The 18,564-nt window shown below is 37.3% G+C and overlaps 1 long non-coding RNA gene across 13 annotated transcripts in view; it reads right to left on the bottom strand.

The window, feature by feature from the left end:
* Window positions 1–18,564, bottom strand: part of LOC309650789 — a 381,028-nt gene that overhangs the window by 182,084 nt on the left and 180,380 nt on the right. The gene's annotated exons all lie outside the window — the stretch shown is intronic.

Below are 18,564 nucleotides of genomic sequence, written 5' to 3'. Positions count from 1 at the left end.
GAAAGTGAGGGGATGGAAAAAGATATTCCATGCAAATGGAAATCAGAAGAAAGCAGGAGTAGCAATACTCATATCAGATAAAATAGACTTTAAAATAAAGAATGTTGCAAGAGACAAGGAAGGACACTACATAATGATCAAGGGATCAATCCAAAAAGAAGATATAACAATTATAAATATATATGCACCCAACATAGGAGCACCTCAATAAAAAAGGTAAATGCTAACAGCCATGAAAGAGGAAATTGTCAGTAACACAATAATAGTGGGGGACTTTGACATCTCACTTACACCAATGGACAGATCAACCAGACAGAAAAATAATAAGGAAACACAGCTTTAAATGACACAAGAGACCAGATAGAATTAATCGATATTTATAGGACATTCCACCTAAAAACAGCAGTTTACACTTCCTTCTCAAGTGTACAAGGAACATTCTCCAGGATAGATCACATCTTGGGACAAAAATCAAGCCTCGGTAAACTTAAGAAAATTGAAATCATATTAAGCATGTTTTCCGACAACAATGTTATATGATTAGAAATCAATTACAGGGGGAAAAAACGTAAAAAACACAAACACATGGAGGCTAAACAATATGTTACTAAATAACCAACAGATCACTGAAGAAATCAAAGAGGAAATCAAAAAATACCTAGAGACAAATTAAAATGAAAACACGATGATCCAAAATCTATGGGATGAAGCAAAAGCAGTTCTAAGAGGGAAGGTTATAGCAACACAATCCTACCTCAAGAAACAAGAAAAATCTCAAATAAACAATCTAACCTTACACCTAAAGGAACTAGAGAAAGAAGAACGAACAAAACCCAAAGTTAATAGACGGAAAAAAACCATAAAGATCAGAGTAGAAATAAATTAAATAGAAACAAAGACAACAATAGCAAAGATAAATAAAACTAAAAGCTGCTTCTTTGAGAAGATAAAATTGATACACCTTTAGCCAGAGTCATCAAGAAAAAGAGGGAGAGGACTCAAATCAATAAAATTAGAAATGAAAAAGGAGAAGTTACAGCAGATGCCACAGAAATACAAAGCATCATAAGAGACTCCTACAAGCAACTCTATGCCAATAAAATAGACAACCTGGAAGAAACGGACAAATTCTTAGAAAGGTATAACCTTCCGAGACTGAACCAGGAAGAAATAGAAAATATGAACAGACCAATCACAAGTAATGAAATTGAAACTGTGATTAAAAATCTTCCAAGAAACAAAAGTCCAGGGCCAGATGGCTTCACAGGTGAATTCTATCACACATTTAGAGAAGAGCTAACACCCATCCTTCTCAAACTCTTCCCAAAAATTGCAGAGGAAGGACCACTCCCAAACTCATTCTATGAGGCCACCATCACCCTGATACCAAAACCAGACAAAGATACTACAAAAAAAGAAAATTACAGATCAATATCACCGATGAATATAGATGCAAAAATCCTCAACAAAATACTAGCAAACAGAATCCAACAGCACATTAAAAGGATCATACACCATGATCAAGTGGGGTTTATCCCAGGAATGCAAGGATTCTTCAATATATGCAAATCAATCAATGTGATACACCATATTCACAAACTGAAGGAGAGAAACCATATGATCATCTCAATAGATGCAGAGAAAGCTTTCGACAAAATTCAACACCCATTTATGATAAAAAACCTTCCAGAAACTTTCTTCAACATAATAAAGGCCATATATGACAAACCCACAGCCAACATCGTCCTCAATGGTGAAAAACTGAAACCATTTCCACTAAGATCAGGAACAAGACAAGGTTGCCCACTCTCACCACTATTATTCAACATAGTTTTGGAAGTTTTAGCCACAGCAATCAGAGAAGAAAAAGAAATAAAAGGAATCCAAATCAGAAAAGAAGAAGTAAAGCTGTCACTGCAGATGACATGATACTATACATAGAGAATCCTAAAGATGCTACCAGAAAACTACTAGAGCTAAGCAATGAATTTGGTAAAGTAGCAGGGTACAAAATTAATGCACAGAAATCTCTAGCATTCCTATACACTAATGATGAAAAATCTGAAAGTGAAACTAAGAAAACACTCCCATTTACCACTGCAACAATAAGAATAAAATATCTAGGAATAAACCTACCTAAGGAGACAAAAGACCTGTATGCAGAAAATTATAAGACACTGATGAAAGAAATTAAACATGATACAAATAGATGGAGAGATATACCATGTTCTTGGATTGGAAGAATCAACATTGTGAAAATGACTCTACTGCCCAAAGCAATCTACAGATTCAATGCAATCCCTAGCAAACTACCACTGGCATTTTTCCCAGAACTAGAACAAAAAAATTCACAATTTGTATGGAAACACAAAAGATCCCGAATAGCAAAAGAAATCTTGAGAAAGAAAAACAGAGCTGGAGGAATCAGGCTCCCTGACTTCAGACTATACTACAAAGCTACAGTAATCAAGACAGTATGGTACTGGCACAAAAACAGAAATATAGATCAATGAAACAGGATAGAAAGCCCAGAGATAAACCCACGCACATATAGTCACCTTATCTTTGATAAAGGAGGAAAGATTATACAAGGGAGAAAAGACAGCCTCTTCAATAAGTGGTGCTGGGAAAACTGGACAGCTACATGTAAAAGAATGAAATTAGAACACTCCCTAACATCATACACAGAAATAAACTCAAAATGAATTAAAGACCTAAATGTAAGGCCAGACACTATCAAACTCTTAGAGGAAAACATGGGCAGAACACTCTATGACATAAATCACAGCAAGATCCTTTTTGACCCACCTCCTAGAGAAATGGAAATAAAAACAAAAATAAACAAATGGGACCTAATGAAATTTAAAACGTTTAGCACAGCAAAGGAAACTATAAACAAGTCAAAAAAAGACAACTCTCAGAATGGGAGAAAACATTTGCAAACAAATCAATGGACAAAGGATTAATCTCCAAAATATATAAACAGCTCATGCAGCTCAATATTAAAAAAACAAACAACCCAATCAAGAAATGAAGAGAAGACCTAAATAGACATTTCTCCAAAGAAGACATACAGATGGCCAAGAGGCACATCAAAAGCTGCTCAACATCACTAATTGCCAGAGAAATGCAAATCAAAACTACAATGAGGTATCACCTCACACCGGTTAGAATGGGCATCATCAGAAAGTCTACAAACAACAAATGCTGGAGAGGGTGTGGAGAAAAGGGAACCCTCTTACACTGTTGGTGCAAATGTAATTTGGTACAGCGACTATGGAGAACAGTATGGAGGTCCCTTAAAAAGCTGAAAATAGAATTACCATATGACCCAGCAATGCCACTACTGGGCATGTACCCAGAGAAAACCATAATTCAAAAGGACACTTGTTCCCCAATGTTCATTGCAGCACTATTTACAATAGCCAAGTCATGGAAGCGACCTAAATGCCCATCAACATGAAATGGATAAAAAAGATGTGGTACATAAATACAATGGAATATTACTCAGCCATAAAAAGGAACAATATTGGGGCCTTTGTAGAAAGGTGGATGGACCTAGAGACTGTCATACAGAGTGGAGTAAGTCAGAAAAAGAAAAACAAATATTGTATATTAACACATATATGTGGAATCTAGAAAAATGGTACAGATGAACCGGTTTGCAAGGCAGAAATAGAGACACAGATGTAGAGAACAAGCGTATGGACACCAAGGGGGGATATCAGGGTGGGGAAGGATGAATTGGGAGATTGGGATTGACATGTATACACCAATATGTACAAAATAGGTAACTAATAAGAACCTACTGTATAAAAAATAAATAAATAAAGTAAAATGTAATAAGGAAGCTAAATCAATAGTCTATACAGCCACAGGAGAGAGTTAAAGGGTTTTTTACATAGGCCCGCAGCTGCAGTAGAAAAGGGGCTATTGGAGAGGGAAAGGAGGGATTCAATTAAGAAAAAAAAAAAAAAACTATGGTTAACGAAGGGGAAGTTGGGGGAGGGATAAGTTAAGAGTTCGGGATTAACATATACACACTACTATATGTAAAAGAGATAACCAACAAGGACCTACTGTATAGGACAGGGAACTATACTCAATATTTTATAATAACCTATAAGGGAAAAGAATCTGAAAAAAATAGATACATTGATATATGTATGCATAACTGAATCACTTTGCTGTACACCTGAAACTAACACAACATGGTAAACCAACTATACTTCAATAAAAATAAATAAATTCTTTTAAAAGTATAATTTTATCACAGCTCAAAAGACAACCATGAATCAGGAAACAGCATGTTCTCTGGAGTCTGAGTTCAAATTCCACCTCTGATTCCTCTCTGTGAGACCTCAAGCTGTTTATTGACCCTTCCTGGGCCTCACTTTCCCCATCTTTGAAATAGGGATATTAGCAGTACCTACCACCAGATCATTCTGAGAATTAAATAAAGCATGTAAAGAACTTACAGGAGTATCTGGGAAACAGCATGTATTCAATAAATGTTAGTTATTATTATCAATATTGATAATAATTACTAACAGAAATTTCTGCTAGAAGAAGCAGCCTAAAAATTATTCCCCAAGAGTTGGGTTAGTGATAACCCCTTTCGTTACTTTCCACCAGGATTTCTCTAGAAACCACTTACATCCAGATCCCCTGGAAAGCTTGTAAAATTCAAATTTGGGGGCCCTACCCCAGACCTCCTACATTAGCATCTCCAGGTGTGGGAACCTAAAATTCAAATTTAAACAAAAATCCTCAGCTGAAGAATGTATGCTGAACTAAAAGCCACTGCTTTCTAATTGACAAGTGCATTTTGGTTTAAAGATCTGGCTGACTTGATGCCTTTTCAAGGCTTTCTTTTAGGTTCTGACACTAGCTTGATATATGACCACACTTGTAGACAGTTCCTCCTCCACATACCCATCCACCTGTTTATAAAGTGGGGTTAATTAATAATAAATACATTAAGTGTTACTAACTCATTTAATCCTCACAACACTACCATGAAGTAGCTACTATTAACATTCCCATTTAAAAGATAAAGAAACCTGTATTTTGTAATAACCGTAAATGGAAAGTAACCTTTCAAAATTGTATAGAAAATAAAAATTAAAATACAAAAAAAGATAAAGAAACCAACGGATAGAGAAGAGACTCACTCAATGCCTTTCAATAAAAAGACTGAACTTTAAGTACTTTGATTTCCTTAGGAAAGTCAAAATATCACCTGATACATTATATAATCAGTCTCCAAGAACAGAAACAATTCACAGTAGCAACAGATTATTTTCAACAATTCAAAGCACCTTTCTCCAGCTTGCTTGTCACTACTTCTAGTGAGAAACCATCAAAGGAATCTTCATGTCATTAGCACTGATCTTTCTCTTTGTCCAGAAATTCATAGACTAAGTGAGTTTATTTTAAATTTTATTTTACTGTGGTAAGAACACTTAACATGAGGTCTACCCTTTTAATAGATTTTTAAGTGAACAATACGGTTTTGTTATCTATAGGTGCAATGCTGTACAGCAGATCCCTAGAACTTATTTATCTTGCATAACGGAAATTTTATACTTGTTGATTAGTAACTCCCCCTTTTCCCCTCCTCCAAGCTCCTGGCAACCACTGTTCTATTGTTTGCTTCTATGACTTTGATTATTTAGACTTTGATTATTTAAAATGGCTCACATAAATGGAATCATGCATTATTTGTCCTTCTGTGAGTGGCTTATTTCACTTAAAGTTCAGCCATGTTGTCACGTATTAAAGGATTTCCTTTTTTAAGGCTGAATAATATTCTGTGTGTGTGTGTGGTTCTTTTTTATCCATTCATCCACATTCATCCATCAATAAACAGAGGTGGTTTTTTCCTTTTCTTCGCTATTGAGAACAATGCCACAATGAACGTGAGAGTGCTAATACCTCTTTGAAAATTAGAATAGTATTTTGGTGGCATCTAATAGCTTTTTTCACATCAGAGATGGAGAAACTACAGCCCAGAGAGAAAGGTGACTGGTCCATCACTACACAGTCAGTAAGAGAATCCAGTGCTCTCTTCTACTTCTCACTCTTCATCACATCTGTAGTAGACAGTGATGAACTTGGGTCTGATGGAAACAATCCTGGACCACAAGACAGTGACCTTCAGGTCTAGTTCTTAGGATCATCACTTGACTTCTCTGTGCTTGGACACTGGATCCTCACCAGATCTTTTTGATCTAACGTCTTTAGTTTCCCTTATAATCCCTGATGTTACTCGCTGTGTCTAGCCCTCTGCATCTGTACATAGGAAATGACACCCCAAATAACGTCCCCCAACTCCTCTCTCTGGTTTCTTTTAAAAGCAATTGGATGCTACCAATAAGATCTTTAAGTTCCTTATAAGCTAATAACTGTATGTTGTTATTATTATTAATTCCCATAATTTCCATTTCTCAAACAATGGAGAGAAGTGTCTTACTCATTGCCTGAGTAGGCTTATCCTAATTCTGTCTGTTTTGATTAAAAATGAAAGCTTTGATAATAAATGGCATTTTAAAAGAAAATGCCCTTTCCAAATGAGAGGAAGGAAGAAAGAGATTAAAATTCAGGAGAAAAGGTAAGTGTCCCAAAAGAGAAAGGAGGTGTGCCATCCATGCTAGGAAGAGTTTCTAGGCCAAGTTTCTAGGCATCCATAAGACAGTACAGTGGGTTAGTATCAGCGCAAGCAAGCCTGGGATGTATTGTTTCGACACTGATCAAATGGCTTTATAGGAAATGAATCCTTTGGCTATTTGGCTGGCTAGAAATATCTGGCCAGTGTATTCACACATGATTCACAAGCTTCGTGGAAACAACCCACGCACCCAGTTCAAATGGGAACAACCCTATCTGGCAACATTGAAACGGTCTATTTAATTGAATTATCATTTCAGGTCGAACATCATATTTGGAGGGCTTTCTCAGGTGACGCTTTTAAGACATAGGCCACCACTTACATGCACATAAGAAAATATGTAATATGCCAATGTTTCCAAATATCTAATTAAGATGGTGTCACCAGTAGTAAGGTTTCTGAACATGTTTTCTTGGTCCTCCCACTCTTCTCTTCTTCATCTTCTCCTCCTTCTCCTCCTCCTCTGTCTGTTCCTTCTTCTCTTCCTATGCCCCCTCTTCTTTCTTCTCCTTCTCCTTCTTCTTCTTCTCTCTGTCTCTCTCTATCTCCCCTCTCTGTCTAGAACAATGCTAACAATCAAGTTGGACATACTACTGATACTTCTAAAAAGCACCTACGGCTAAAGTTTCTCTTCCTGTTTCCTAGAAAGAGACCAAGTTTGGCGCTCCCTCCTCTGTATCCTTCTCTAAAGAACCACCAAACAATCAAGAAGGCCTTTCTTCTAAGCCAGAGGCAAAAATCTCTGATATTACACCTCCTTATGTTGTCCCAGTGGGCCTAGCAGGTGCTTGAGAGTTACTCTGGAGAGGACTGTACCTACTCACTTGATATGTGTGGCCCTTGGAGAAGCAACTTAACTCTACTGATCCAGAAGACCCGGGGGGGCCACACTTGGGGCTGAATTTCTCCAAATCCATGTAATTGGTTATAGAGAACTGCCCATCCCTAACTTGTAAGTAATAGTAGAAAGGTCTTCTCTCTTCATCTCAGTGGAGAATAAGTGTTTGTCAACTCATCTTCCACTGACCCATCCGAAAAAACTAACTGTGCCCTCCTCTTTCACTGCCACAGTCCAAGAGACCGCCCCTCCCCATCCCCAGCATAGCTTTTGTGGGTGCAGAGCAAAGTCTCACTGTAGAAGGCAAATAAAAATTACAACCCATTTAGGAGGACTCTGTAACTCGAGGGAGAAAAGGAGACTAGGATGAAAATTCAGAACAGTGGCCCCTGCTAAAGCATTAGAAAAAGCCAGGAGAGAACATTGGCCATCTCTAGTCAAGAAGCAGAATCACATGCTGATTAAGAACAGTTATTTGAAGCTAGACCAGCTGAGTCTGATTCCCAGCCTTGCCACCTACCATGAGATCTTGGGCAAGTTACTTAACTTCACTGTCTCTGCTTCCTGTTAATAGCTTCTACTTCATAGGGTTGAGATGATGACACTAATTAATGCATGCAAAGCTCTGAAAGCATGCCTGGCACCTGGTAACATAATGAGTACGACTTCCTTGTGCTGCTTTGAGAAACTTACATTCAATTGGCAAAACACACGCTTGAGCTGATGAAGTATTTCACTCGTTCTGACAATGGCACAGCCATGCAAAGCCATCCTGATAACTAATGAAAGCACTAAATTAAAGATGGAATCTTTATTTTTAAATAAAAATTACATATATTTAAGATGTTTTGATATACGTATATGTAGTGAAATGATTGCCATATATAGGTCTAACTCTTCTATTTTCCAGAATGTTATGGAACTCAGCTGGAAAGGACCTCTCCATAATATGCCAACCTTCACACTCTTTGGCAGTCAATAGGAAGAAGATGCCCCAGGAAGAGGAGGGAGAATAGTTTGAAGCCAGCTCTGTAAATAGGATCACTTTTGTGGAGAATGGATATGACAGGGCAGTTCAGATAGGACTGGTGGTCCTTCTCCTAGTACAATACCTGTTTCCCTTGTCTCTCATGGCCCCGATGTTCCCCGGAGTCAGGTTATGGGCTCAGTAGAGAAAGCAGCAGGAAACCTCCTGCAGAACTCTCAGAATTAACATAATATAGCCAACAAATAATCAAAGTGATTAAATATGTTCAGAAGCCACAATGCAACACTGAACATAATCACGTAGCACATGGAGAGTCGGGCAGTTCCTGAGGCCTCATTATTAAGACCCCACATCTCTCTTCCAGGTCCATTTTGCTGAACAATCTCCATATCACAACTTGGTTTCTCCGATACTCAGATACAACAAAGAAGGTGCTCTGATTTGCAGATGGGAACTTTATGGTTGCACAATGGATCATCTCTCAATGTTAAATTAATAAATTTGCATTCTAGCTCGTTCATCTGGCACTTAATAGTTAGGTTACTATGAGTCAGCTCCCGAGAGTCCCTTTGGTTCTGGTGCACTAATAATAATGATGTTTCTGAACCCACCAGCCTGAGAACAGAGATGGACCACTGTCACTGCTCGGAGGAGTGTCACCCTGTGAAGCTCCACCTTGGAGATGAAACAGGCTAACTAGACGGCATCTCCATCTCATCTCACCGCAGCAGTTCGGCAGTTGGGTTCCTATGAAATTTATTGTTTGTAGATTGGCATGGAATGGTTCAACTCCAGACGTAAAACCAAGAGGTCTTGATTGGAGAAACATCAGGAAAGTGTAAATCTCACTTCTAATCTTGTTCATATTCATGGTAAACAGAGGGTCAAAACAATGGCTGCCAGATACTCGTGTTTCCAGCAGATGACTTGTGGCTTCGTCAGTGATCATGCGCTGCTGAAGCTGCAAGGGGCTTTCTGGTTTTGATCTGTCCTAAGATTAACAGGAAAAAGGGTGATAGGATAGGATATCAAAAATCCATCCCCAGAATCGCTTTTAATAAGGCTACAAATCTGGGGGTGTTAGTAATCAGAAAAGAAATCAAATGTATTAGGTTTACATAGTAAAAGTAGAAGGTGTTATGTTTGTGAATTCAGGGGAGGCACTGGGAGAAACAGAAAAAATAAGAAGGAAGAAGGAGCACTCTGTGGTCTTGTGGCCACAGAGTGAGGTAAGCCAAGAGGTCATTTGGAGCTCAGCCAAATAGAACAGAATCTCCACTGGGAGTAGAATGCAGGTATTATGTCCACTGTCCCAGTTATAGCACCATCTCGTCATAGTAATGATATGAAGCTTATGCAGTAAACAGCAATTAGTGACAGAGAAACCCATGGTTCAGGTCTCTCTGAGAGGAAGGTCCACAGAAGAGTTAAAAAGCTGTGGACAGAGGATGAGATCAGGAGGGAGATGGACTTGGGTGTAAATAAAAGACAAATATTCACATCCACCCTAATCATGGTACCTATGTATGCCCTGGGTCTTCAAGAAAAGCCTTGATTTTTTTGTAATTTTATACTTTTCAATAAAATCACTTGTGAAATGTTCAAGTAAATGTGATTTAAATTCTAATTTTGACGTGTATTACATAAATTAATTTGCAAATTAAAAATCTGCCTACAATTTGAATAATGTAGTTTATGAAATAGTCCCTGCAACCATCTTTGCTCTTATGATAATAATTTAAAAATCCATATTATATATAACTTTGAAAATATATGCTTTATAAGTGACATGCAAAAATATTCTATTGGCCTTAATCTTCAACCAAAATCAATCGCTAGAATTCCTATTTGTAATATTACACACACACACACACACACACACACACACGTGCGCTATGTTAATTTTCTATTGCCACTGTAACAAATTAGCACAAACTTAGTGGCTCAAAACAACACAAATTTACTGTCTTACAGTTCTCTATTTCAAAAGTCTGAAGTCTGACACAGATCTCACCGGCCTAAAATCAAGGTGTTGGCAGGACCGTGTTCCTTCCTGGAGGTCCCAGAGGAGAACCCGTTTCCTTGCCTTTTCCAGCTTCCCACATTCCTTGGCTTGTATCTCCCTTCCGTCTTCAAAGTCAGCAGCCTCATCACTCTGAACTCTGCTTCATCACATCTCCTTCTCCAACACTGACTGACTCTCCTACCTCCCTCTTCCTCTTCTAAAGACATGAGATTACATCAGGCCTACCTGAATAATTCAAGAAAATCCCCTGATTTTAAGGCCAGCTTGTTAGCAAACTTAATTCTGTCTGCATCCTTAATTCCCCTTTGCCATGTAACATACATATTCACAGGTTCTAGGTATTAGGAGATGGACATCTTTGGGGGGTCATTATTCTGCCTACCACACTTGCCTACAATTAAACCAAAGGAAAACTGGAGAGAGAGAAGTCTCATGTTTTGTCTCCATAGAACACCAAGACCGAAAACAGAGATCGATGCATACAAAGTCATGAGTGTTTAAATCAAGTTGCAACATGAAATCAAGTTTCCATGTTGTACTTTGAGCCTCAGGGAACACAACTGATGTAAAGATAGTATTTATTTAGACTTATACCGTAACCAATGGTTTGAAGATGTAAACATGTTGCATAACCTTCTGGGGGCCATCTTTTTATAGCAACCATAGTAACAATTAACATTTACTGAGTACTTCTCATGTGCCGGACAAAGTGTTCAGTGTTCTTTACATGCATTTTCTACACTGCTCATTTTACAAATGAGGAACCTGAAGCAGGAATCATTTAAAACTTACCAGGGTCACGTGCATAGTTAGTATCAGAGCTGGGATTCAAACTCAGGACTGTATGACTGCAGATCCTGCACTTAAACCCATGATGTAAAACGACCTCTTTCTTTTTTAACCAATACACACTTGGCGAGAATTTATTCCCTAATTGACTTGTTACGATCTCAATATTAAAGAAAAAGGACAACTAGCTGGAATGATTCTGTCCCTCCAACCAACTTGACCACTCTTCCCTGACCTCTGCTCTAACTCTGGGAGAGAAAGGAAAGAACAGAGGGAGAGAAAGATTCACAGTCCCTGCAGGAAATGAGGAAGACAGAGAGATGGGAGGAAAAGAATGGGAGTGAGATCTAACAAGAGGCATGTGGAAATGATTTTCAACTGCTCAAAAGAAATAGGACACATTCAAGCCTCCCTAGGGAAGACGGGTGCACTGCTCCACCCTATTTTAAACCCCAGTTATTATAACACAGCATAATGTATGGAATGTTCTGGTAACCTCCTCAGAGTGGAAATCATCCATTTAACTTTAAACAGATAACATAGTAGGAGTAAGAATAAAATATACCAAACAAAGAAATTGGGAATTATATTTGGGATATAATCTCTACAGAAAAGTGAGACTTTAAAAGGCACCCAGGATATTGAAGTCAAGTCTATAAATTTAGAGCACTCTATTAAAATATATATATAACTTCCCAGCAAACAGGATCCAAAGCCAGAACATAGTGTGATTTAGGCTTATTTTACCTGACCAAAATAGAGTATTCTTTTTTTTCTGAGTGACAGAAAAATAGAAACTTACTGTTTCCTTTTGTAACAGTCCAAGGTGAGTGTTCCAAGTTAGCAGGCAAATCTGCTCTATATTGTTCACTGAAGGACCCAGATTCATTCTTCTATATCGTAACTCCAGCCCTAGACATCGATGTAGTGTGCATAAATCACAAATGTTGTCACAAATGGCAAGAATTCTTTTTCTATATGGCTGAGCAGTACTCTACTGTTTGTGTGTGTGTGTGTGTGTGTGTGTGTGTGTATCATACCTTCTTTATCCATTCATCCATCTTTAGACACAAGTTGTTTCCACATCTTTGCTGTTGTAAACAATACTGCGAAGAATGAATATTGGGGTGCATATATCTTTTCAAATTAGTGTTTTTATTTTCTTTGGAGAAATACCCAGAAGTGGAATAGCTGGATCATATGGTAGCTATATTCTTAGTTTTTTGAGGAATCTCCATACAGTTTTCCATAGCGGCTGCATTGATTTACATTCCTACCAACAATGTATGAGGGTTCCCTTTTCTCCACCTACTCTTCAACACTTGTTATTTCTTGTCTTTTTGATAATAGCCATTCTAACAGGGTGGAGGTGATATCTCATTGTGCTTTTGATTTACATTTCCCTGATAATTAGTAATGTTGAGCATCTTTTCATGTGTCCGTTGGCCATCTGTATGTCTTCTTTGGAAAAATGTCAATTCAGGTCCTCTGCCCATTTTTTAATCAGGTTCCTTGCTTCTGTGTTGTTGAGTTGTGCAAAATAGAGTATTCTAACATACAAACACATACACACACACATTACAAATGTGTTTTAATAATAGCACCACTGAGCCTCTTTTTTCTCTGCTCATATTTTTCTTTTCTTTTTTTTATAATTGAAGTATAGTTGACTTACAATATTGTATTAGTTTCAGGTGTACAACATAGTAATTCAATATTTTTATAAAGTATACTTTACACTAAGTTATTGACTATATTCCCTGTGCTGTACATCCATGTAACATTCATTTCATAACTGGTTGTTTGTATCTCTTAGTGCCCATCGACCGATGAATGGCTAAAGAAGATGTGGTATATATACAAATGGAATACTACTCAACCATAAAAAAGAATGAAATCTTGCCATTTGCCACAACATGGATGGACCTGGAAGGTATTATACTTAGTGAGATAAGTGATAGAAGGACAAGTACTCTATGTTTACACTTATATGTGGAATCTAAAAATTTAAAAAAAAATTTTGTTTAAAGCAAAATAAATGAACAAATATAACAAAACAGAACCACTGAGCATTTTTTATGTGCAATGTGTGGGTTATCAAATTTAATTCCCACAAAAATCCCATCAGTCAGGGGTGAGTATTAATCTCAGTTCACATTTGTGGAAATTGAGGCCTGAAGAGTTGGATTGCAGATAGCAAAATCAGAACTTGAACTTAAAACTGGTAACCAGAACATTCATCGGCATAAATTTAGGCTGACCTTTACATGGACTTTGTTTATAATATATAAACTCTTGCAATTAATGTTTATTTTTAATTCATCTGGAGACAGAAGTATGCCTTCTTTTTTCTTTTCTTTTTTTATTGTGGGAAAATACATGTAACATAAAATTTACCATTGTAACCATTTTAAGTGTACACTTCTGTAGCATTAAATACAATCACATCATTTTACAACCATCACCATTATCCATCTCCAGAACTTTTTCACCTTCTCCAACTGAAACTCTGTAGCCATTAAACAATAAACCCCCATTTCCATTCTTCCCATAGCCCCTAGTAACTACCATTCTATTTTCTATCTCTATGAACCTGAATAGTTACACATACAAGAACAATCATACGTTTGTCCTTTTGTTCCTGTCTTATCTCACTTAGCATAATGCTTCCAAGGTTTACCTAAGTTGTAGCATGTGTCAAATTTTCAATTGTATGTATATACCACATTTTTTTAATCCATTCTTTTTTTTATTGGAGTATAATTGTTCCACAATGTTGTGTTAGCTTCTGCTGTACAATGAAGTGAATCAGCTATATGTATACCTATATCCCCTCCCTCTTGGACCTCCCTCCCACTCCCCCACTCAATCTCACCCATGTAGGTCATCACAGAGCACTGAGCTGAGCTTCCTGTGCATCATAGCATGTTCCCACTAGCTTTCTATTTTATGCATGATAGTGTATATACGTCAATCCTAATCTCCCAGTTCGTCCCACCCTCCCCTCCCCTCTGTGTTCACATGTCTGTTCTCTATGTCTACATTTCTATTCCTGCCCTGCAAATAGGTTCATCCGTACCATTTTTCTAGATTCCACATATATGCGTTAATATACGATATTTGTTTTTCTCTTTCTGGCTTACTCCACTCTGTGTGACACTCTCTAGGTCCATCCACATCTCTACAAATGATCCAGTTTTCTTCCCTTTTATGGCCGTGGAATATTCCATTGTATATATGTACCACATCATCTTTATCCATTCATCTGTCATTGGACATTTATGTTGTTTCCATGTCCTGGCTATTGTAAATAGTGCTGCAATGAGCATTGGGGTACATGTGTCCTTTTGAATTATGGTTTCTCTGGGTGTATGCCCAGAGGTGGGATTGCTGGCTCATATGGTAGTTCTATTTTGAGCTTTATAAGGAACCTCCATACTGTTCTCCATAGTGGTTGTATCAATTTACATTCCCACCAACAGTGCAAAAGTGTTCCCTTTTCTCCACACCCTCTCCAGCAATTAATGTTTGTAGATTTTGTTTATTTTTTATTTATTTATTTATGGCTGTGTTGGGTTTTCGTCGCTGCGTGTGGGCTTTTCTCTAGTTGTAGCGAGTGGGGGCTACTCTTCATTGTGGTGCACAGGCTTCTCATGGCAGTGGCTTCTCTTGTTGTGGAGCACGGGCTCTAGGCGTGCGGGCTTCAGTAGTTGTGGCTCATGGGCTCTAGAGTGTAGGCTCAGTGGTTGTGGCGCATGGGCTTAGTTGCTCTGCGGCATGTGGGATCTTCCCAGACCAGGGCTCGAACCCGTGTCCCCTGCCTTGGCAGGCAGATTCTCAACCACTGTGCCACCACAGAAGCCCCAGTTTGTAGATTTTTTGATGGTGGCCATTATGACTGGTGTGAGGTGATACCTCATTGTAGTTTTGATTTGCATGTCTCTAATAATTAGTGATGCTGAGCATCTTTTCATGTGGCTCTCGGCCATCTGTATGTCTTCTTTGGTGAAATGTTTACTTAGGTCTTCTGCCCATTTTTTAATTGGGTTGTTTGTTTTATTGATATTGAGCTCCATGAGCTGTTTGTATATTTTGGAGATTAATTCTTTGTCCTTTGATTCATTTGCAAATATTTTCTTCCATTCTGAGGGTTGTCTTTTTGGCTTGTTTATAGTTCCCTTTGCTGTGCAAAGCTTTTAAATTTCATTAGGTCCCATTTATTTATTTTTGTTTTAATTTTCAGTACTCTAGGAGGTGGGTCAAAAAAGATCTTGCTGCGGTTTTTGTCAAAGAGTGTTTTTCCTATGTTCTCCTCTAAGAGTTTTATACTGTCCAGTCTTACATTTAGGTCTTTAATCAATTTGGAGTTTATTTTTCTGTATGGTGTTTGATAGTGCTCTTATTTCATTCTTTTACATGTAGCTGTCCAGTTTTCCCAACATCACTTATTGAAGAGGCTGTCTTTTCTCCACTGTATGTTCTTGCCTCCTTTGTCATAAATTAGGTGACCATATGTGCATGGGTTTATCTCTGGGCTTTCTATCCTGTACCATTGATCTATATTTCTGTTTTTGTGCCAGTACCATACTGTCTTGATTACTGTAGCTTTGTAGTATAGTTTGAAATTGGGGAGCCTGATTCCTCCAGCTCCATTTTTCTTTCTCAGTATTGCTTTGGTTATTCGGGGTCTTTTGTGTTTCCATACACATTGTAAAATTTTTTGTTCTAATTCTGTGAAAAATGTCATAGGTAATTTGATAGGGATTGCATTGAATCTGTAAATTGCTTTGGGTAGTACAGTCATTTTCACAATATTGATTCTTCCAATCCAGGAACATGGTATATTTCTCCATCTGTTTATGTCATCTTTGATTTCTTTCATCAGTGTTTTATAGTCTTCTGAGTACAGGTCTTTTGCCTCCTTAGGTAGGTTTATTCCTAGGTATTTTATTCTTTTTGTTGCGATGGTGAATGGGATTGTTTCCTTAATTTCTCTTTCTGATGTTTCATTGTTAGTGTATAGGAATGCCAGAGATTTCTGTGCATTAATTTTGTATCTTGCAACCTTACCAGATTCACTGATTAGTTCTAGTAGTTTTCTGGTGGCATCTTTTTTTTTTTTTCTGGTGGCATCTTTAGAATTTTCTATGTATAGTATCATATCATCTGCAAACAGTGACAGCTTTACTTCTTTTCCAATTTGTATTCCTTTTATTTCTTTTTCTTCTCTGATTGCCATGGCTAGGACTTCCAAAAGTATGTCGAATAAGAGTGGCAAGGGTGGATATCCTTGTTTTTTCCTGATCTTAGTGGAAATGCTTTCAGTTTTTCACAACTGAGAGTGATATTTCCTGTGGGTTTCTCATATATGGCCTTCATTATGTTGAGGTTGGTTCCCTCTATGCCCATTTTCTGGAGAGTTTTTAACATAAATCGGTGTTGAATTTTGTCAAAAGCTTTTTCTGCATCTATTGAGATGATCATATGGTTTTTATTCCTTAATTTGTTAACATGGTGTATCACATTGATTGATTTGCATATATTGAAGAATCGTTGCATTCCTGGGATAATTTGCACTTGATCATGGTGTATGATCCTTTTAATATGTTGTTGGATGCTGTTTGCTATATTTTGTTGAGGATTTTTGCATCTATGTTCATCAATGATATTGGCCTGTGATTTTCTTTTTTGTGATATCTTTGTCTGGTTTTGGTATCAGGGTGATGGTGGCCTCGTAGAATGAATTTTGGAATGTTCCTCCATCTGCAATTTTTTGGAAGAGCTTGAGAAGGATAGGTGTTAGCTCTTCTCTAAATGTTTGATAGAATTCTTCTGTGAAGCCATCTGGTCCTGGACTTTTGTTGGAAGATTTTTAATTACAGTTTCAATTTCGTTACTTGTGATAGTTCTGTTTATATTTTCTAATTCTTCCTGGTTCAGTCTTGGAAAATTGTACCTTTCTAAGAATTTGTCCATTTCTTCATGGTTGTCCATTTTATTGGCATATAGTTGTTTGTAGCAGTCTCTTATAATCCTTTGTAGTTCTGCGGTGTCAGTTGTGACTTCTCCTTTTTCATTTCTAATTTTATTGATTTGTGTTCTTTCCTTTTTTTTCTTGATGACTCTGAATAAAGGTTTATCCATTTTTGTTTATCTTCTCAAAGAATCAACTTTTAGTTTTATGGAGCTTTGTTATCGTTTTCTTTGTTTCTATTTCATTTCTTTCTGCTCTGATCTTTATGAGTTATTTCCTTCTACTGACTTTGGGTTTTCTTTGTTCTTCTTTTTCTAGTTGGTTTAGGTGTAAGGTTAGATTGTTTATTTGAAATTTTTCTTATTTCTTGAGGTGAGATTGAATTGCTATAAGCTTCCCTCTTAGAATTGCTTTTGCTGCATCCCATAGGTTTTGGGTCATTGTGTTATCATTGTCATTTGTTTCTATGTTTTTTTAAAATGTTCTCTTTGATTTCTTCAGTGATCTCTTGGTTATTTGGTAACGCACTATTTAGCCTCCATGTATTTGTGGTTTTTACAGGGTTTTTTTCCTGTAATTGATTTCTAATCTCATGGCACTGTGGTCAGAAAAGATGCTTGATACGATTTCAATTTTCTTAAACTTTCTGAGGCTTGATTTGTGACCCAAGATGTGATCTATCTTGGAGGATGTTCTGTGTGCACTTGAGAAGAAAGTGTATTCTTCCACTTTTGGGTGGAATGTCTTTAAATATCAATTAATTCTATCTGGTCTATTGTGTCATTTAAAGCTTGTGTTTCCTTATTTATTTTCTGTTTGGATGATCTGTCCATTGGTGTAAGTGGGGTGTTAAAGTCCCTTACTATTATTGTGTTACTGTTGATTTCCCATTTTATGGTTCTCAGCATTTGCCTTATGTATTGAGGTGCTCCTATGTTGGGTGTGTATGTTTATAATTGTTATACCTTCTTCTTGGATTGATCCTTTGATCATTATGTGGTGTCCTTCCTTATCTCTTGTAACAGTCTTTATGTTAAAGTCTATTTTATCTGATATGAGTATTGCTACTCCAGCTTTCTTTTGCTTTCCATTTACATGGAATATCTTTTTCCATCCCTTCACTTTCAGTCTGTATGTGTCCCTAGGTCTGAAGTGGGTCTCTTGTAGACAACATATATATGGGTCTTGTTTTTGTATCCATTCAGCCAGTCTGTGTCTTTTGGTTGGAGCACTTAATCCATTTACGTTCAAGGTTATTATCGATATGTACATTCTTATT

The sequence above is a fragment of the Balaenoptera physalus genome, assembly GCF_965194825.1.
Source record: "Balaenoptera physalus genome assembly, chromosome: 20".
Taxonomy (NCBI): domain Eukaryota; kingdom Metazoa; phylum Chordata; class Mammalia; order Artiodactyla; family Balaenopteridae; genus Balaenoptera; species Balaenoptera physalus.
The sequence above is the reverse complement of the archived record's forward strand: the minus strand, read 5'-3'. Positions and strand labels throughout refer to the sequence as shown.